Here is a 15643-nt window from a genome sequence, read left to right as displayed (position 1 = left end):
TTGGAGATGACCGAGCAGTATAGAAAGGCCATTGACCTAATAGGTGACGAGAACATGCAATATGTCAAACACTTTGAGGATGATGAGTGGTTAAGACGGCCCAAGGATGATGATTAGCTGGTTTTCATAGAATTTTTTAGGCTTTTCATTTAGATGACATGCACCATTTTTGGATCTTTGTACATTACATCCAATGAATATTGTCAGTAAGTATGTCAGGCAAAAGGACAATTGGATAAAATGTGCGAGAGTGTTGATCCTACTTTGTGGAATATGGCAATAAGCATGAGAACTAGGTATGAGAAGTATTTAGGAGATTTGAGTAGGATCAACATTTACCTATATACAGCTATTGTTCTTGACCTGCAATACAAAGTTGATAGCATGGTGTATGGCTTGGAAATGGTCAACAAGAAGGCATGGGCAATTCATATTGTGACAAGGGTTAAGGAAACCCTTAATAAATTGTTTGATGAATTTGCCACATTCAAGTGTGGTAATATTCTGGCTCCCACACCTACCATATCACCTCCTCTTGAAGTTGGGATAGCGAAAAAGTATAGGTGAGCTGAGAGGTATGAGAACGTTTCCAAGTTTCGAAAGGCTTCATACAGCCAATCAGAGTTGGATAGATCAATGTTTTAAATACCGTTTTGGTCGAGGCATTGAAATGAGATATTTCGGTACCAGAACCGTTTCAGATATCGTTTTGAAATAGTCTATATATGAATAAATATATATATAAATTATATTTCAAAATAATAGTCTATATATGAGTAAATTATATATAAATTATAAATAGTGTAGTCTAAATTGGGGTGTCAAAAAATGAGCTTGCAATTTGAAGAAATGAAAAAAAAAAATAAAGGCCGAAATATCGGTCGGTACAGGCCGAAACGACCAAAATTCTGACTGGTACGAAACTATATGCTTCTCTGTACTGACTATGCCACAAAAATGCTATATTTCAACCGTACCAGCCTGTACGGTACGAAATTCAAAACTTTGAGATAGATACTTGGTAGTGGAGATGCACCCATTTACGGGGCAATTTGATATCTTAGCTTGGTGGAAGGTCAAAGTCGTCAAGTATCTCATCCTTAGAGCGACAGTCTGTAGTATTTTGGTCATCACTATTACTACCATAGCCTCAGAGTCCGCCTTTAGCACTAAAAGGTGCATATTGGATCAATTCCGGAGTTCATTATCTCATAATATTGTGAAGGCTTTGATTTATACTCAGAATTGGGTCAAAGAGAAATTAATTCATATTACGGATGTAGTAGACTTTGAGGAGGCAAACAAGGAGGAGGGTGGTGATCTGTCTAGATCCGGTATTCGCAACCTCTTAATTTATTATTTTGTTTTTGCTTATAATATATTTCGGTAGGAGGTATTTGCCACGATTCTTCATCACACCTAAGAACATATTTTGACTTTTTGACACCAAATTTTTCGACACAAAATGAAAATATTTGCCGGCAATTTTTTGCTTTTTGAGACCTTTTTTTTTTTTTGCTGCCGTCCACCTGCGGTACGAAACGGCGACAAAAGACATTTTAGTGCAATTTTCCTGCTATTTACCGCGAGTTGTAATCGCGGCAAAAAGCCTTATCTGCTGTACCAACCGTAAAAGTTTTTATTTTGAAATGCATAGAGACTAGCTAGGAGTAATTAGTTCTCAAAAAAACGAACTAACCTGATCGTAAATTGAGTGACAATGATCATTTGTTTAAGCTCACGATTATATTGGTGTTAGTGTCAAAATTCAAAAAATTATTAATAAAGTCGATTAACTCTAGCTAGCTTTTGGGATTGGATTGACACCTTTTAAAGAATGCTACATCTAGGAATTATAAAACTCATCCTACAAACTTACGTGTATCAATTCATAGGATGATAGATGAGTACATAAGGCTATCTCAGCTTGATTATATGATAAGTCAAGCACAAGTTAGTCTATTGATCATCAAGAACAAATTCCACATATGAGGATACACAGGCAATTTGTTAGGGAATCCAAACCTTGCTATTGCAAACAAGATAAATGTGCCATTTTGTGGTGCAGATTTTGGTTGGGGAAAGCCTGCATATGTGAATCCTGTGTGTGTTTTGGAATATTGATGGCAGATAATTTGTAATGCCAAGTCTTGATTTTGATGGATCTCTCATCATACCAATATGTTTACAAATAGAATGAATGGATTCTTGTAAGAATTCCTTCTACGAGGATTTGAATAAGAATCCATCCGCAATATTTGCTTAGTTGTAATGATAACTAAGCTCAAGGAAACTTATTTCGTGGAAATTTTCAGAGGATGTAGAATAGGAGTCTTAATGAGGAATTTAAGCCCTTTGTGATGAAGAATAAGAGGTCTTCATCATCTGCAAATTTGCCAGATTTTCAATTTAATTAATCTATTGGTGGTTGTAAAGTAATTTTATAGATGATTCAAGATATTCTGCTGAAATTATATTCATCTATAAAATCAAACACTTGAAATATATAGGACCAAGGTGGAGAGTTTGCATCAAAACAATTAAAATACATTTAGAAGATGTAACACACCTCAAGTTGCTTAAAGAGAAATACATAGAAATTGCTCACTTCGAGAGGAGCACCTCCATTGAAAAAAAGAAGAAGATGATAAGAGAAAGCGAAAGAAAATTTGCATTAACTTTCTGGATAGCTGAAAACTAGAGCCCTTGGCTCATATATAATGAAGATGACCCCTACACGGGCTTGGGCTAACACAACTAAAAGCATACAATAAAATAAATCTAAGGGCCCAAACCCACTAGCTACATTGTAGTCTAAATAACCTGTTAAATCACAATAAAAGCAATTGTAAATGGAATTAAACTGGCTCATGGCCCAAGCACTTCATTCGTGGGCTATGACAAACCATCCTCCATAGAAGCACCTTGTCCACAAGGTGCAGTATCCTTGCCCACAATTGTCCCACCACCCGGGTTAAAAATGAGAATTTTCTTTATACTTCCTATGACTCCCGCTTGTTTCAGTTTCTTTCTAACCTCTAGGATCCTCTTCTCTTCCTCTAGCTGAGTGTCACCTAAGCCAAACTGTTCACAGGATTGTGGGAGTTCATCTTGAGTGATGTATCCACTCCTTTCTTTGTGGAAGCGTGAGAAGGTTGTATGCCAATGATCCTCCCTCTGGATCTTATTTAGATGGAGCAATGCTGCTATGACCTCCCCATAGTCTAGGGTACCCTTGTTGTCAATATTTATAGCTTGCATCAATCCACAAATTTCAAAATCTTTGAAAATGCATCACACTCTATCCAAACTGTTTTTTAGTTCCTCAAAGGTGATTTGTCCATTGTCGTCTGTGTCTATCACCTTGAACATTTCCTTCAGACCTACAATTTCCTCTTTGGACAAACTTCCGGCAATGACTTTGATAGTCATTTTCTTTAACTTGTTCATGGCAGAAAATTGCTTCAAGCGAGTTAGACTGCAGATTCAAGAGGCTTATCCAAAGCAACACCATCAACCTGAACCCAAGGGTGACAAGGAACTTCCTCGGTTGTCAATCGCTTCTTGGGATCTCTTACAAGCATTCTTTGAACTAGATCCAACTTTCTGATATATTAGCCCATGGTTCTGATATGAAGTCAAGTTCCCCTTTCAAGACTTGCTCAAAAAATCCTTGCTCAAAAAGCTCCATAACCACATGGACAGCCAAATTTAGTGACATGCACCGCACCGACGAGGAGATATAACATAGCATCTAATATTGAAATGGGTAAAAACACAGTCATGCTCCCTCCCTCTATCAAAGGGCTCAAAAACACCCTTGAGTGGTATTTCCTCAAACAACTTAAGGGCAGACATCTTACATAGTAAAAGTATATAAAGTAGTGTCGCCTTAGAAAACCCCATCGATTTTGTGATCTCCAAAACAACATCAAGACAAGCAAATATCAAGTTTCCATCACATAAAGGGTGTCTAAAGGGTAAAGCAGATACCAAAATTCCCCAGAAGTAAATTGGGGTGAACTTGATGGCCCTAGAAAATTTCAAGAAGAACTTCCCACCTGGTTTCCACCATTTATAGGTGCGTGACTGACCAAAGCAAAACACTGGGACCAAAGGGTGCCCTATCTCCATGGCTATGTGAACAAATCCTCTTCTCGTCTTGAGGAAAGCAATCTCAGAACCCTGCTCCATACGAAGGTCTCTTGCACTCCCCTTGACACAATGATGCAACTATAACCACCATCTAAGAGGGAGACAAAAATTTTCTTTGCCGCCAGAGTAAGATCAACCATGTCCATATGTGCCTCAAAAAAGGTGTGTAGAACACATCCCTACTTGTGAGGACCTTTATCTTTGGGAGTGGCACGAAACCTATGAGGTCAACAAGTGCAACAATGCCAATTGGCAAAACTGAATGCGGTCCACAACCAAATACATAAGGACGATTAGAATGGAAGGCTTGTAGATCCTCTACTTGTAGAGTAACTGGGAAGTAATTGCAAACATGCTTACATATATACCTAGACACTTGCCGTCCCAATTTGTTTTTCTCATTAATGGGAATGACCATAAGAATTGCAATATCCCTTAGAGGCAATACATCAAGCATAAAGGAAGCAAAAAAAAAAAAAAAAAATTACCCCTGCAATTCATAGCAAACTCAACCCCACCCCTTACGGCCTTAGTCTCAGAATGCAAGACTTCAACATTATCTAAGATACCAACCTTCAAAAGCTGAACCACCTTAACGCTCCAGGCCTCAAATAGCTCATTAAAATCATCGTTATTCACATCGACTCTAAGTTTTGCAAGAACAAGTGAAGCTAATCGGACAGAGTCATTTTCTACTAGGGAAGCTGGAGAATAGAGCTTTAGTAATAATGAATCTTTAGTGGCCCAAATCGGGATGCACGGCCATAGATCCCGTACGGCTTCCTCTTCGTTAGCCTCCACTGCAGCATGAGCAGCCTCCCAGTGCAGCTTTGCAATCCCCCTGAGTAGGAAGTAGCAGTTGACTAGGGCCTCGAGCACTCTAGAGTAGCCCCTTCTCCGTCTTTTGACCAACGTAACCTATCAGAGCTCGATGGTCAACTGGCTCCCAAGCTTCACGAATGTGTCCTGCAACTTGTTGACTATGGGAATCCTCAAGTGGCCTAGCAGTGAGGCTGACAACGTCAACGAAGGTGAATGAGGGGCTGAAGAGACTACCTCGTCTGCCATGGATGAATAGAACTAGTGTGGATGGAATTGAGGTGGATAAATGTGTAACTACCCCTAAGGTTTAAAGTTTTTGAGAGATCTACGGTTTGGAATTTAGTATGGCTGATTTTTTGTGGTAAGGGTAAGGAGTCGAGAAACTGAAATTTGATCCTACCGGGGTCAAACTTCCATCTGATGGCTTGGCCTTCTCCTTTTACGGTTAGTGTGTAGTTATTGCTAAGGACGACCGACAAATATGAAAGAAACAGGAAATAATCTCTATGTGGAAGGAAAAGAAACGAGAGTCGGAAGGGGAGTGCTGAGAATTGGGAAATCGATTTCCGATTTCTAAAAGGGTTTCTGGGAACATAAGAAAGAGTCATCTCTGGATAACACTTAGCTCGTTGTTCCTCTTCTTGCCTTGCAGAGCATAGAGTTTGGCTTTCCAGATTGGAGAAGTTTTCATTGAAGTTGTTCTGAAAATTTTCAAAGTTGTTCTTGACATCTTTAAATGTCTACAAAATGACATCCAAACGTTTTTGTGATTGTTCGACTTGCTCTCTAAAGTTGAGTAAGGATAAAAGAACTTTTTTCTATTTCCATGGATTGATGAAGCCAATACCAAGAAAAGCCTGGCTCTAGATAAGACTTGTAACATACCTCAAGTTGCTTAAAGATAAATACATAGAAATTGCTCACTTCGAATGGAGTACCTCCATTAAATAAATGAAGAAGATGATACGAGAAATAAAAATAAAATTTGAATTAACTTTCTGGATAGCTGAAAAATAGAGCCCTTGGCTCATACATAAGGAAGATGACCCCTACATGGGCCTGGAGTAATTCAACTAACAAGAAAATAAAACTAAGGGTCCAAGCCCATTAGCTATATTGTAGTCCAAATTACATGCTAAATCACGATAAAAGTAATTGTAAATGGAATTAAACTGGGCCAAGCACTTCCTTCGTGGGCTGTGACAGAAGAGGATGCCAACATTAATTGCAAATCATTTCCCCATGATACCCCACCAAAATGATCAGATAGTCGAAAGAAAACATACGCATACAGTTAAAAAGATGCTAATTACTTTATTATCACGTTCAAGTCTCTCTCATAGGGTATTGGTATATAGATGCTTTCTTGAAAACAATATATTGGATAATTCATCTACCTACACTTCTTTCTCAACTTTGTATCTCCAAACACAACTTTTTCTATCAAGCCACTCGATTGCAAGACTAATCTTTGGTTGATGATATCCTCTTCTCAATCCTTACACTATCCATGCATTAAAATATCTTCATTTGTTAATTAGACGTGATCTCTAATACTTTTTTGCTTAAACTCTTGGGTAAATCTTTATGGAACAATCAGTTGGGTTCCTTGATTAATTAATTGAACCAGATTGGAGTATACCATGATAATATATGTCTTGGAACAGGTGTCTAGGGCTTGATTCTCAAGACTCAAGCTCTCCTCACGCTGACTGAGGTTTGTTCAAACATCTTTGATATGGTTAATGATGTGGCCCATTCACCCTTGAATCATGCTAGCTAGCCTCGATCTAAACAACTCAAGGAAACTCATCCGACAATATAACTTGAGATGATCTCTGTCTCATCATAGCAGCACTTGTAATTAATATTTATTGTAATATTTATTAATTACAATATAGTCATTTTGCTATAAACTTTTTATTTTAGTAATTTATGGTGCAATTTGGAAAAAAAAGTAGAATACTTTAGATGTGCAAAATGAAATTCTCATTTTTTTTTTTTCTCTCGATTAATTCTAGTGGATTTTCTATTTCTATTGGTTTTCTTCTCTTCTATACCGTGTTTGTTTGACACATATATGTTAAAATTGGTTTTCTTATTATGTAATGATAGTTCTAAAGGGACACCAAAAATGATTTCAAGATAGGTCCACATGAATAACCACTAATATATTATGAGAAAGCAGTGAGCTAGGACTTAGAAAAGATGGAGAAACGTCTATGCAAGTTGGCAACAATGCGCAAGGAAAGAAGATAACTCAATACCAAGTAATGGAATATAATTCAGCATACAATAAAAATAATGTATCATTATTACATTCTTAATTGTCACCTATCAATGATGATTAAATTTCAAAAGGTTTCCTCTGAAGTGTGAATTTGCCTCCACTAATTAGATTATAATTGGATGTTTCATAGCAAGTGTGAAGTAAAATGATTGAAAAATGAGAGATAAAACGCAGATCCCATACGATGCGAAAAAAAATCTTGCACTAATACAATGGAACAGTGCAAGATTTTTTACCGCATCAAGTGGATTTCCCCCATGATTGTATCAAGACTCAAGTGTGAATTGTCTCCACTAATGATGCAGGGAAAATGGCAATTGACATGAAAATGTAATGATACAGAGTTTGGTCAATATCTACATTAATTTCTTTAAGCTGAAACGTGACAAAATATCATCTGAGTTTGGATCCAATGGAAGAAAATGAGATTGTGCTCGTTTACAAGACAAAGTTATGACTTAGGATCTTATGCACACGTCCAATGAGCACATCCCACACTACCCGACTCGATAATCTTGCACCGCATCGGCAATGACGCCTAGCATCTCATCCCCTTCTAAGGCCTTGATTTGGCAGGAGAATTAGCGCCAGGGCTGAATCGCTTCATATGTCAAAAAGTCAAGCGCATTTACAAAATACACTATTAATTTTATAATATTTATTACTGATTGGTAGGGGTGTACAGTCCGCTTCAATCCAGTTTTAAACATATTTTAGAATCGAACCAGTATATATCAATTTTGAGATTTGAAAAATCGATACCGCACCGATTAGACGGTTACACCCCTAAACCGATACTTTTAATTTTACCTTTTCGATCCGATTTTTTCAGTATATTATATAATATATATATAATAATAATAATATAATGATAATATATTATAGTATATTATAATATATATTATAATTGTATTATACACAATTGTGATATATTATAGCATATTATAATATATGGTGATATAGTATTAGTATAACTACTAATACAATAGACTATAGTGATAATATATAGTTATTTATATATGATTTTAAAATTTAATATTATATTAATCAGTAATTTATCATATAATACAAATTTATTTTATATAATTATATAAAGATCATATAAAATCATATATAAATTATATTATATATTTATCAGTAATTGTTTTAGACGTAATTGTTTTAGACACTACAAAAAATTTAAATATATATATGAATCGGTCCAGTCCGGTTTGGTCCGGTGTTAGAAAAAGAAAAATCGAAACCGAATTGATTTCAACCGATTTTGAGAAAAATGGAACCAGTACCGAACTAGATCGGACCGAATCCAATACCAGACCAAACCCACCAGTCCAGTTCACCCATTTTTTTTTTTTAGCCATAGTTGTGATAAGTGATGTATATGCTTTAAACTCGACATCATAATCCAAGTTAGCTTTCTAGATGGGTTGAGGTTTGATTGTTATGTTAGTTAGCATAGAAGCAATATCTACAATCCTTAGAACTTTTTTTGTCATGATTTTGGTATAGAGGAGTGCTACAGCCACAAAGAGATTACACAAAAATAATATCACAAACTAACAGGACTTCATGTGATGCGTCAGATTTGCTTTACAATAAAGATAACTTTACAATCTGACCAACTACATTAAAGATTATTTTTGTGTAATCACTTTATGACTATAGTATTTCTCTTTAGTATATTTTAATTGCTTTAATTTGATTACGGCTACTCGAGAATTATATAAAATGTCATATTTAAATCTTATGTAATTAATTTATTACTTCACTTTTTTGTTGCATAATACTCTAATAACTTGAGTTAATAGGCTAGCTAAATATATTTGCCATTTTGCTTTTTAAAGCATTTTTCTTTTTGTATTTTTCGATTTGTAGTTATTAAACATCATTTTCAAAAATTTATGCTTTACTAAAGTCAGGCGAGCACTTGCACTTTGTGGCTAAGTGCAGAGGCTCTTAACGGTGTTTGCACTCAAATACACTCCTAGCGCTCTCACCAATTATGTTCCCTCAATCTTGCACCATCTGTCCTCCACAGCCAGTGTTTTATAGCCCTCAACACCCAGTCTCTTAGGTTCTTTTTATGGTTAACACTAACAAAGCCTCTATTTAAAATTGAAGAAACACTCAATTCTGTGAATAAATGCCATAAGACAATTTAACAACCCTACACAACAAAAGCTTTAGTCAGGAAAAGAGCAAATATGCATTAAGGAAATCTCTTCCCTCAATAGGTATTTGCTTTCTCCCTTTTCCCAACGTCACTAAACTAGTATCCTGCATGTTAACAACACGTCTTAAGTTTCATAATATAGGTGATTTGGCCATGTACCCTACCGTTTCAACACTTGGTTAAAATAGATCAGTACCATTGCTGAGGTACTTCACTTCACACAGGGTTCAGAAAGCATGATGAAAACCAGAGAGATGTATTATAGTCACCAGTTCCGTTAGTGGGCATATCATATACAACCAATATAACCGAGAAAGATGACAGAAAATAGCAAAAGCAATAACTAAACGTCCCTTTCCATTAACAAAAACTTCAATTTCATTTTCCATTTTGGACAACAAGGACCAAGGTTTCAACGTACTTCGTTCTTTTTCTCCCCAACCCTCACCCCCCAATAAGTCCATGTAACTTGTACTCAAAAGCACTCAAGTTGGTGGTGCAATCACCGGAGCGCGCACAAGGTATAGCCAAAAAGATTACTTCTCTGCACAAAACAAAGATTATCCTACCTCAAAACTTGAGTGAGCTTGCTTCATGACAATTGCTTCCCCTCATCCTTTCCATATATACGCTGAAGTTCACGTGTTGCAGCCAGAAAGGATTCTGAAAGCCAAAAGAAGAGCAGGTGTGATAAGAAAGTAATTTATAAATCAGAAGAAGGTGGAGAATGTTGGAAATTCAAATAGTCTAAAGCAGTAGTGTTAACTCAATTCATAAGTTTGCCTCACCTTTCCAAAGGCGGAAGGACTTCTGATTGATAGGCGAACCAGTTATGGTCTGAATTACTTCAAACAGCATATTTTGAGGAGTACTCCTAAGCTCTTGGACAATCCCATAAATTGTCTTCCCATTCTCGAAGTATATGTGGTTGTTTGGGTGTTTTGTTTTGCATCCGGCATGACGCTCAAAATCATATGCATTGATAACCTATATAAATCATTAATCAATCAAGTGGGTCCATAGATTGTGCTTAAAGGATCCTTGTAACACCATACATATTTAAAACCTTCAAGAAGTTGATCAGCCTACTCTGTCACACTGAAATTGAACAAGCGTACCTTGGAAAAATTACATGACTGACAGCCACATAGATATCCAGAACCTTTTATAACCCCACGGAGTTCCTTCTAACATGCACAGAATGAACCAGACATGTCATCAATTATAAGCCAATCTGAAAGATGAAATGCATGAGAACTGATAGTTACCTCCCTTGACCAGGCAATATACTTTACAGGGACTCCATCTAGCATACCAGTTGATAGCAAACTTCTGACATTTGATGGGAAGTTGTTTGGAGGAACCTTCTTAGACATTTTTGGGTCATCTTTCTTCTTGGAAATATTTCCAGTCCCGGAAGAAGTTATCTGGACACTACTAGTATCTGTTTCAGGATTTGATTTAACTAATTCTCTCTCGATTAAAGCTTCTGATCTCTGGACTGAAGGATTGCCCATCAACAGTTCATAACTCGATATGAGCCTTCCAGAGGGATTTGCATCATGATCATCATCATAGCCACCAAAGGATATGATAGTACTTTCTCCCTTATTATAAGAGTGAGAGACCGAGTTTTCACCCGTATTGTAAGCATGACCAACTGGTACTCTAGTGTCCTCCCCCTATCGAAGATGTGACCAGTTGATATGTTATTGTCATCTGACTTGTAGGTTTGACCAATAGAAATGATACTGTCATCGCCCTTGCTGAACATCTGACCCGATGACATGGTATCAGGGTTTTCTTTGTATATTTGACCCATTGATAAGGAGTCACCCACCTTGTTATAAGGCTGTCCCATTGATATGAAATTGTTATCCACTCGGTCATAGGTGTCAGCTAAAGATATCATCTCATTTCCTTTGCCATAAGTGAGACCCATTGATATTGAATTGTCATCTGCCTTGTAGGCATGAGATGCCAAAATAGTAGTGTCATCCCCCTGATTATAGGCATGTCCCATAGATACAGACATAACATTCTCGGAGTCCTTCACCTGGCTGATTTTAACTTTTCTAAAGGCACCATAGTTTTGACCTAAGCTAGGATCTTCCAGCGTATGTGACATTGATAAACCAAATGATGGATCATTCCCAAATGTATCATCATTAATCTTTCTTCCAATATCCAGTTTTTCGGTGTCAAGTGATGGAATATTTCTGTCATCAATATTAGTGGTCCTGGTTATCTCGGAATCAAATAACCGTTCATTGAATTGGCCAGTAAATGACTGAAAACTTGAAGCATTGCCCCATGGAGAGACATTTGAGTTTAACATTCCCGAATATAAATTGTTAGTTGGAACCACTACCGCCTGTTTCTTGTTGGGGAACAGCTCCACCTCCGGGCCATCCATGAACCACTGATGAGAACGCTTCGGCTCAATTCTGGAAGAATTATCATAAGCCATCTCACTATCGTTTAGACATCCAGCACCCTTTGCCATCCAGAAGCCCTGATTCTGGAAACAATCGTCACAAAGACAGACTTACAGAGATGCCCTTACCACATAGCTAATCCAAAAAAGAATAGTGAGAATACCTATTTTGGTGTGAAGGACATAACAAACTATGATCAATGGCACATTCAAGTTGTTTGCATAAAATCCTCTTAACCAAGTAAAAAGAGTAAAAGCGCAGTTATACGCAAAGACCAAGGTAAGCACATTTACAAAAGCACACTTTTATTATTTTTGTGTGCTCTTAAACCTCAAAAAAGCACACTTCTTTAATTTCTTTTGTTAAAAACAAAAGATATAAAATCTCAGTTTAAGACCCAGAAAAGGATGTCAACAAAATTCTTAGGTATTTCATTGATATTGAAGATCATTTACGTACCATGACGCCACTGATTGTCATATGTGATGTATATGCTTTGAACCCAATATATGAGTCCAAGTTGGCTTTCTAGATTGGTTGATATTTTGTTGCTTGTATTAGCATAGAAGTCAATATCTACAATCCATGAGCTTTTCTTTGTCATGGACTTTCGGGTACATTTTGACTCAACCATGTACTTTAATTTAACGATGGCTATCAAGTATCAAATATGTGTATATCTCGTAAAGCACAAGAGAATTATACAAACTGCTACATTTAAATTAAGGTAATTAAACGATTACATGATTGACATGTAGCACAAGATTTTAATCAATTGAGTTAATAGGCTAAACATATTACGACCTGCTTTATTATCATACATCATTTTTTAAAAAGAGAACTATACTTCAAGGAAGCGAGCGCTTTGAGCCTGAGCTTTAGATGGTGTTTGTGCTCAAGTGTCCTAGTGTTTCAACCAACGCTGCTAATAATCAAATAAAGGGATAAATACAAAAGTGATCTATGTGGTTTACCTAAAGTCAAATTACCTTCTGTGCTTTTCAGCTGAACTTTCTACTCCCTATAGTTTTAAGACTAGTTAAATTAGTCACTCCATTAGAAATCCGTTGGCAAAATATTAACTATGCTTATGTACCATGCCAAATGGACCATATGTCAAAAAAATAAAAATAAAAAAGTAAAACCTTAAAATTTTAAATAAAAATAAAGTCCTGAAAGAGAAAAAAATTAAAAATAAATAAATAAATAAAAATAAAAAATAAAACTTGGCAGGGGAAGGTAGCATCTCCTCTCCCTCCACCAGCCACTTCATTGTGGCCCAAAATCAAGCTACCATTGGGTGGCCCTCACAAGCCACTCTGTGGCAGCTGTAGCCAAAAATAAAGCCAATACAAAAGTTGCTCGCAAAACCAACCTGTGGTGGCCTGGCTGCCACAAAAGTGGCTCGCAGAAAAAACCCAAGGCAGCCTGGATCAGAGTGGCATTACGAGATTTTTTCTTTTACATTTTAAATATTTGTTAGGTTTTTTATTTTTTGGTTTCTTTTATTTTAGGATTTTCTTATTTTATTTTTATGTTTTACTGATAAAAGAATTATTTACTTTTATGTTATAACATGTTTTTAAGTTCTAAAATAATCTCAACAAAGTCAACATTTTACTAATGGATATCTAACAAAAGTATCAATTTAATCAATCATAAACCAACAGGTAGTGAAAAGATCTATTGAAAAGTACATGAGCAATTTAATTTTAAGGCAAACCACAAGGACTAAATTTGCACTTATACTTCAAATAAATAAGCAAAAAATTAAGCCTTGAACTTTTCTGCATTATGCATTCTTAAAGACGGAATGCATTCCAAAGCTCTACTTTTAGACCCAAATTTCATAGAAGAGAATCAAAACATACCATTTTTCTCGTAGTTCGAATTTCTCTCCAATATTGTTCTTGCACTTCCTTTGCAGTCAAATGATTAAGTGAGTAGCTATACGTATGCCCTTTGGAATGTCTATCTTGTCATATAAAGGCACAAATATTACTCAACAACAAATGACACAAAACCGTTCAACCATTAATTCTTTGCAGAACTCCAGGACATAGAGGACAGTTGAGCTCGCTTCCAGTTATCTAAAACCTATCAGTCAAAGAAAGAATGAAAATATCACCATGAAAGTAACAAACAACGAAATAGTACACAATTATTTAACCTCATCTTCTGTTTGATCCTTAAGAACATCGGAGGAATCAATCTCAAAGTTTCATAATGCAGAAAAGGAAAGGTTGCATTCAAATAAGCCCAAGGCAAGAGACTTACTATAAGTGAGGTTGAAGCAATTGCATCGTAACTAAATGCAAGTATAACACTTACAGCCATTAATTAACCTAAAAATAAAGATATTTTCTTTCCTTTCCCCCATTTTCCCATAATAGAAAAACAAAGACAATAAAACTCTGACCCTAGGGTTCTGAGTACAGAAGATGCGGTGACCTCCGCGACAAGTACCAGTCGCGAGAAAGATCAAAAAGATTATAGGATTACGGTACGGTAAATGATCAGAGATCGAACACCTTTCTGGCGGAGACCAACTGTGAAGACACCGGCGATAGAATGGACGGGGAACGCGGGGAGATCGGGGTAAGTTTTGATTAGATTTGAGGGTTTCCTTAGTAATCATAAGTATTTTTATTCATTACAAAGGAGTTTAGGGTGGAATCAAAGACATTATCAGCCTGCAGGACTGGAGGAAATAGGGGGTAACTTCGCAATGGGTACGCTGACTATATGGTGGAGGGGGCGGCTTTTCCCACAAAATCGATAAACCAAAAATCTAGAACCGGGAGCTGCGTTTTCGAATCTATCGGAAAAAATTGCTCTTAAACCAAGAACCGGAGATCCAGAAACGGAAGTCACAGCCAAAAGCATAGAACTAGCTTTTTCTTATAACACCCAAAACCCCCATTTTCAGAACGAAAGATATAGAATTACGACGGACATTCAGATCCCGGGCTAATAATCGATAAATAGAGAAGACTAATTACGGATACAGAACATCGAACGATCACTCTGATCTCAACAATACCAACAAACGCAAATCAGCCCAACAGAACACAAGCAGAAAAAAAAAAAGCCAGGAGGGAGGAAATAATGGAGTGGAGAAAAAAGAAGCTCCCTAACTTACCTGTGAAAGAACAATCTTGCTCGGCAAAATCTGCTCGCCAGTGAGAAGCCCAAACACTACGCGCCCAGACGCGCGGCTTCTAGGGCAGGAAGGTGAGACGTGCTGACAGACGGGGAGAGAGTTAAGGAGCTTACGCAGGAGCTGAGCGTTTGTTTGTTTGTTTATTTGAAAAATGGAAGTAAAGGCCTGTTTCAGGTGTGGAGCTGTCGTAGTCCATGAAAGGAGTTGGAGGCATGAAGTGTGCTTCCTCCAAAACGTGGCCTACTAGTGACTACCATAATTATGGTCATACCTCTATTATTATTATTAGAGCATATACAGTTAATTTTATATATTTTTTATATATTTTATTTATGTATTTGATCAAAATAATTATTTTATATTAAAAAAAAGTAAAAAAGCCAATCACATTAATAAGATGGCAAATAATACGAAAAATTAATTGCACATAAAATTGTTGTTGGATAAGTAATATTAATTACAAGCGTGCAATTTTATGTGAAAGAAAATTAATTTTTTAAAAATAAATCTTTTTTTGAATGATATTAAATCTTTTTTTAATTTAATAATTTTTTAATAATAAATCTTTTTTTAATAATATTACACTTTTTTATTATTATTAT

General features: G+C 36.3%; 1 pseudogene; it reads right to left on the bottom strand.

Annotated features, from left to right (window-relative positions):
• Positions 1–9677: 9677 nt before the first annotated feature.
• On the bottom strand, positions 9678–15246 carry LOC121265266 (annotated as a pseudogene).
• Positions 15247–15643: the final 397 nt, after the last annotated feature.

The sequence above is a fragment of the Juglans microcarpa x Juglans regia genome, chromosome 5D (assembly GCF_004785595.1).
Source record: "Juglans microcarpa x Juglans regia isolate MS1-56 chromosome 5D, Jm3101_v1.0, whole genome shotgun sequence".
Classification (NCBI taxonomy): Eukaryota; Viridiplantae; Streptophyta; class Magnoliopsida; order Fagales; family Juglandaceae; genus Juglans; species Juglans microcarpa x Juglans regia.
The sequence above is the reverse complement of the archived record's forward strand: the minus strand, read 5'-3'. Positions and strand labels throughout refer to the sequence as shown.